Below are 7,500 nucleotides of genomic sequence, written 5' to 3' on the forward strand. Positions count from 1 at the left end.
GTGCTGCTCAATAATCCTTATGCAATAAACGGACACATCTTGCATGGCAGTTGATCTAATGTCACAGACGGATGATTATTGATTAATGAGGATTCCTTATTGTCTCTTTATGAGTTTGAGGAGAAGCTGAACTGAGAGAGATATCGTCTTACACGGACCCGCGCGAGAGGCAAAGCCACGCCGGCTGAGAGGGGTTCGCCTTGTCTCTGCGATAAAGAAAATACATAACATAGGGGGCCGAAATCCAATTTGAAAACGCCATTTATCAATTGAGAGGTTTCTGTGGGGTGTTTTGCCCGTCGCGGGGGCTAAGGGCGGTCATGTGCGTGTGATACCATAAGGGGCAACACACGGGTGTGATACCATAAGGGCAACACACTATCATACAATTAAATAAGTTAGAATATGCTAACATATAAATTCCTATTTTGGTCTTCGTCAATACGTTTCATTGTGTGTATTGTTTTCCTATAAAACGTATCACAGCGAAGAGGCTCCATCTCTTTCATGGTAGATGTTTCCATTTTGCCTTCATTTCCCTTCAAGTCTCCCCCTTCCCACTCCACCATTGACTCTCCCCACCTTTCGTTCCTTATTCCTTTTTTTCCCGCACACACACACACCCAGTTCGCCGTAATCTCTTCTATAAGAAGGAGACTAAGAACCAACACATGTGTGAAGCACCAATGTTTGATCAGGTAAATGCTTTGGAGTTTAATCAACGTTCTGATTGATAATTGCGGAAATTCTATATAAACAGACACACACATTTGCGAGCAGGTATGTGCACACACACACCACACACACACACACACGTATGTGAAACAAGCTTATGCACAAGCAACCAGAGACGTACAAACACACACATTCAGCAAGAAAACCCATATTCGCCTCGAACAAAAAACCCATTTCCATGTTTGAATGCCAACTTTGAATAGAGGATTTTGTTAGAGGCCATTTGAATTGAAAATGAATTACTTTCAATTTTGAAAGGAAATAGAAATTGCATGTCCATCCTGGAATATTTGGGGTGAAATGCTGCATATTTTTTTTTCCTCCATAGGACACATGCATTTTTCAGCACACATCCCCATTACATTGTTCAGCCTACATCCTAAATGCAACAAACACATTCGATTTCAACGTTGAATGAAACTGCTTGTACTTCGAGGTACGCTGGAATATCACTGTAATAGACACATTTCTTAACATAATCAATGACAAAAATATGTTAATGCTAATATTTATATGCTGCCTTGTAAATTGATCATGTTAATATTTATCAATCAATATACAATATAAATTTAGGCCACTTTGAACTTGAAATATGTGATAACAGTGGGGGAGGATGGGTCTCAAAGCAAACGTCTATTACATCAAATACGTCACTTATTACTAAGGGCCAGAGCAAATCCAAACGTGGCTTTAACGGAATAAGTTTCAATCGGCATCAAAGGGCAATATTGAAGTGATTTACATGTTGTGATATATCAAGGTCATTGAAGGCTTAATCTGTTTACACACACATATATTTGATCATATTTATGTATATTTGTTGAACTGTGTGTGTGTGTGTGTGTGTGTGTGTGTGTGTGTGTGTGTGTGTGTGTGTGTGTGTGAGTGTGTTGGGGGGGGGGGGGGGGGGGGGGCGGGGGCGGGAAGGGGTTAAAATAAGCAATTAAAACGCAGTTCGTGCCTCGCCCGTCTCATTCTCCCTATCAAGGTGACGGGCTTTTTGAAAATAATAAAAAATATATTTTTATGTGGGGCACAGGTGACCTCTATGTCTTATTATTTTATCACTTAACAGTATGCCATTAATTTGACCTCTGAAATAAATTGCAAAAATCAAAAAGGCACAAACTCACCATTCAAGATGCTCTGGAAAAAGATAAAAGCCAATATCCACATGCCCTGCTCCGTTCAATCCCCGAGCTATGCTTCCTCGTCTGCCTCCGCACGCCTCGACCGACGCCTGCCCAGGAGTCTCTTCTCTGTGCTTAGGATAAGGTTCAACATTTGCCACTGTCTTGGAAGGGAACCCGTCTAAAGCCTCGACTTTTAGTTACTAGTTTAACCGATTCTCGTTACTTGTTTTGGACACTTTTTTCCCCTCTCCCGACCTGTTTTGGTGTTTGCCCTCGGAGCACATATGAGCCTCGGTTCTGGTGTCGGGGAGGGAGAGCTGTGATCAGACTCCTCTCGGCTGCCCGGCGTCTCGCTGCTCGCGCTGTGATTCAGAGAGATGCTGGAGGAGCGGAAACGGCGCTCGCGTGAAGCACAGGTGTGCTGCTGAGTCAGAGAAGGTGGAATAGATGTAGAAATAAAAAAGGGGGGGAAATATGACAAATCTGGGCTGAAGGCAAAAAACAAGAAAAAATATATAAAGTAGCACAAAAAAAATCCCTAAATAAAAGACTTTGGAACGACGAATCGCGCAGGGGGAAAAAGAAAAGAAAAATGTATTTTCAAAAATAGAAAAAAAAGAAAGAGAAGCCGCTGGATTTAATGAGAAACAAATCCGGGTGTGTTGAAGCGGGGTTTTTTTTTTTGCTTCTGAGACTCCAGAGTCATGTCTTCTACAGCGCCTCTGTCCGTCCAGCGAGAGGCAAGCACGCGCATCTTCCCCGCTCCCGCTCTAATCGCATTGGTCTCCGCGCCAACCCACTACAGTGACTCTGAGCATTATACACAATAACCCTCTCCCCTTGCCCCTGCACACGCTTTAATTCCTCATTGCCTTAAAGGAGCAGAAGCTGCCACGCCGTTTCCTCGGACCAGGCGCTACTTTGGGGGGCGCGTGTAGAGTACGTACATACTGGACGCATTTGCATTAAGGGAAATGAGCCGCACCTGACGCGTCAGAAGGAACCTTTTTACGCACGAGGATGTTTGGGTTGAGAGCAGCTTGCCTTTAGGAGGTAGTCGTCTGACATAGGCGAGGGACGTCAGCTGATGCATATGCATTACCTATTTACCTATTTCTATTATATTTAAATTCACACTTTGCATATGTATAGGCTGTGTCAACTTTTATTTGAATTGTGCCGTTTTTTTAAGACAATGCAGGGGTAGGCCTACCTCTGCTTTTTGTTCGTTATTTTTCTTCCTCTTTAAAGCCCCTTCAAGAGGTTAAATATAAAAAGGTTGACTGTAATAAAGAAAATAACAATTTGAATACATTTTTATTGTATCATGTGTGGAGTCAATACTACAAAGGGTTAAACACATCCCGATTCCCCCAGACACCCAGCACACTCCCCCCACACACACACGCACGCACACACTCACACACACAGACACACACACACACACACACACACACACACACATACACACACACACACACACACACACACACACACACTCACACACACACACACACACACACACACACACACACACTCCACACACAGACACAAACACACGCATGCATGCACACACACTCGCAAAAACGCATGCACACACAAACACACAGTCCACATCGCCTCCCTCACACCCATAATCCAGCAACACAGCAGCACCCGTCCATGTTAATGCCTGCCTTGAAGTGGAGAGTGTGGCTGTGCTGGGCTGGTGGAGCCTGTGGGCCTTCTTTGCACAGAACAGGGTCACAGAGAATGAGATATGCCTGGCAGGGTATGGAGTCTGCATCGCTGCTTGTATTCCACATGACAGTATGCTCCGAGTGGAATCCCATTTATTTGCCCAGTATCATTATATATATACGTACATATATACGTGTTCTCATCACGACAACAAAAAACAGAGCCAAAATGATGTTACACTCCCGACGCAATGGTATGTTTGCTATATATACACACGATAGTGTATAGTAAACACATTGAAAGTAGTAGAACTGGTGTGTGTGTGTGTGTGTGTGTGTGTGTGTGTGTGTGTGTGTGTGTGTGTGTGTGTGTGTGTCTGTGTCTGTGCATGTGTGTGTGTGTGTGTGTGTGTGTGTGTGTTGGGGGGGGGATGTGTCTTTGTGTTTCTGTGTATGTGTGTGTGTCTGGTCCAGCATGCATGTGTGCGTGCAAGGTCTATCAATTCCATGTCCATTTTTAAATGGAGTGTAGAGTAGAGCTTGAAACCATATAGTTTCATATGTCTGCCTTGATCTTTATTTCTTAAGCGAATAGAGAGGCTACCATCACTGTGTTTATGTCGGTGTTCTGTCTGCCGTAGTCAGTCTGTCTCTCTTTCATTGTCTCTACCATTCAGTTAGGCTTTGACCTGTCTGATATCCATTCTGCCCACCTCTAAGCCTGCTGCGTTGAGTGCACTAAAACATAAAGTATAAGTAGTGCGAGCACTGCTTCAAAAATGACAATAATTATTGAAAAATGCCCAGAAATATCCACTCAATATTGTTTCTATATCTCTTCCATTATTCTTTATTCAACATTCTCTTTTTGGCAGATTGAGCCGATGGTTTATTTTGTAACAAACATGTTTGGTCGCTCATACATCAATTGATCAATGAATGAATGTATTCATGAACAAAGAAATAAGAATCATAGCCGGGGATGTTTCCCGTTGGCCGAGGGCTGCTGGGCAGGGCCATAGGTTAGCGATACTGTATCAAGTGTAGAGTGGACTAGAAACACTTGTTCTCCATTGAAGAGGGAACAGGACACGATGAAGGAGGGAAGCTCATTAGTGGTGAGGTACCAACCCAGGAAGGAGGGAAGATTCCTTATTGCGCACAAAGAGACTCGTTCCAGCCTCTCATTGGTGTGCCTGTGTAATGTGCCACGGGCAACTCAGAGATCCATGGCTTTACCAAATAAGACAGCCCTGTTTTTTTACTGTCTTGGTAGCGCCTTCAGCTAGATCAGATCACACAAAAAAGAGAAACACCAAAAAATGTCAGCCAAGGGTTCAATGATTAAATATTGAAGATATAATGTTTAACATTTTGAGCAGTAAAGGTATTCAGGTAGAAGATAAATATAAATAAATAAATAAATATATATATATATATATATATATATATATATATATATATATATAAATTAAATAATTTTTTCACTGTATAAGTGCATAAGCAAGGACTTTGTTAAAAAAAAAGAAAAAAAACATAGATGGAACATATCAATTGCTAAATACATAAACGTCATTCAGTCCCATCCTGCTTCATACAACATATTTTATATTTGAATAAGATCATATTCTAAGTAAATAAACGTGTGGTTGATATGAACTGATCTAGAGCTACCTCATTCTCATAAACCGTAGGCTATGTCTTGTCTTATAAAGTGTATATTATATACATATATATATATATATATATATATATATATATATATATATATATATATTTCAGATGTAATTAGCTTATAAAGTGTATATTATATACATATATATATATATATATATATATATATATATATATATATATATTTCAGATGTGGCTAGTAAGGAAGATGAGAGAAATATACACATGTACAATTATGCACAGTCCTGCAGTTAGTGTGTAAACAAACGTAACATGGTGAATCCCCAGAATCATTCTTTTCCCTGACCAGATCATCAAAGTGGATTGGTTAAAAGGTACCAGATGAGCGTTGCTGTTCAGCCCTGGCGATATTTACAGAGTGACTCACCTTCCCTCTATGAAGTTGCTGATATATAATCACAGCAGGGGGTGAATTGCCCTCCCACCTTAAAAGCCATAAATACAAAAATAATTACCCCCCCTTTGCTTTAATTAAAAAATAACCCACACTGTGGAGAAATGTTGTATGGTTCACTTTAACGTCAAGATGTTTGTCAAGTATTACAGCACAACGGAATGCATGCAGGAGTATCCCAATGTAATCCATAATATATAGGGCCTATAGCAAAGAAACAAATAGGTAGAAAATGAAGACAAAATATCAAATCAATGCATAAAACATAATGCATAAATGTTATTAGAAAAACACATGAGAAGTAATTAAACCGGGGCCATTTTAGGATTGGATACAGCAGCACGTTCGTGGCTTAGCTTGTAGCTTTGGTGAAAGATAGAACTTGTTTGTTGATGGGCAACAGACACAGACACATTCTTATGGACAACAGCTGCACGTGTTCATCACTGAGTCAGGCCGGACAGCTGTACAATGGGGTTACAGCTCACCAACAATGTGAAAGACAATATCTTGATTCCTCTCTCTGAAGTGAAATGCCTTGACCGCCTAGCGATGGGCTACACAACATTAAGTATAGCTCTTAAAAGATCCAATACGCTGCAAGACAATTATACTCTCACTAGATTCAATCTGAGGTTAAATCAATTAATCTCAGGGCACATTCAAGAGGATGATATTCTACACGGATACAATACTCATTGTATATTGTGATATATAGCATAACATAGTGTAGGTTATATTTCAGCAGTGCTCTATCCGTCTATAAATCCCATGCATAGAAATAGACACCTATTTATTAAGACCGGCTGAACACAGCCAGCGTTGTTGTGAAGAAAACAGACCCTATATAAATGGCCATTAAAGACTCTCTGTGCAGCCGGACTGTGATTGGGTTGCAGCGTGGTTGGCTGGTGGATTAGCATGGTGATGGGGGAGTAGGATAGGGTGCAGTTCATCTCAGCCCCCCAGCATGATGCCTAAACAGTGGTAAATGGATGTGACAACGAGACCCCAGGGTCGCCACAGACGGTCGGGGCCTCGCTGTGTGGCCGTATGTATGTCTGTCTGTCTGTCCCTGCGTGTGTGTGTGTGTGTGTGTGTACATGAGTGTGTGCATGTTTGTATCTGTATTGTATTGTGTGTTTGTGTGTGTGAGTGTGTGTGTGTCTGTGTGGTATGTGTGTGTGTGTATTTGTGTATTTGTGTATTTGTGTATATCTTAGTGTGTGCGTGTGTTGTCTTTGTTACAAGTGGGCAGGATCGGATGGAAGTGGGCCCCTATAAGCACACATTCAGTCCACATTCAAGGTCATACGTTCTTAGACCGTGATGTTCACCTTGGCACTGAATCTCTATTTCTGTGGAGCAGAAATATTTATTTGTGATAAATTATTAATGTCTGCTAAATTATCCAATTAAAATATTAGCTGTTGTTACAGTATGAAAAGCAGGGTGGTAGCGGACATTGTTATTTATTTCAAACTGTAAATGAGGAGACGTCTATTTTGTTCAAAACATCAAACAACATCATAATATCAAAACACTTTAGCAGTGTTTTGCACACGCTAGCTTGCCCTATGATATGTTGTGTACACTAGCTCACAGACTTACCTCATGACTAAACACAGCAGTAGTCTTGTGCACACAACCACCCGGACACACGCTGTGCAACCATCCGCGCACACACACACACACACACACACACACACACACACACACACACACACACACACACACACACACCTCCCCTCATGTGGAGCGTGTCCCAGGCGTGTGGCCGGGGCAGGCGGCATGGGGGGGGGGAGAGGGGCCATTGTTTTGACAAGTCCTCTGAAGTCCAGTGTCTCTTACAACCAAACACAGT

The sequence above is a fragment of the Micromesistius poutassou genome, assembly GCF_964030765.1.
Source record: "Micromesistius poutassou genome assembly, chromosome: 4".
NCBI lineage: Eukaryota > Metazoa > Chordata > Actinopteri > Gadiformes > Gadidae > Micromesistius > Micromesistius poutassou.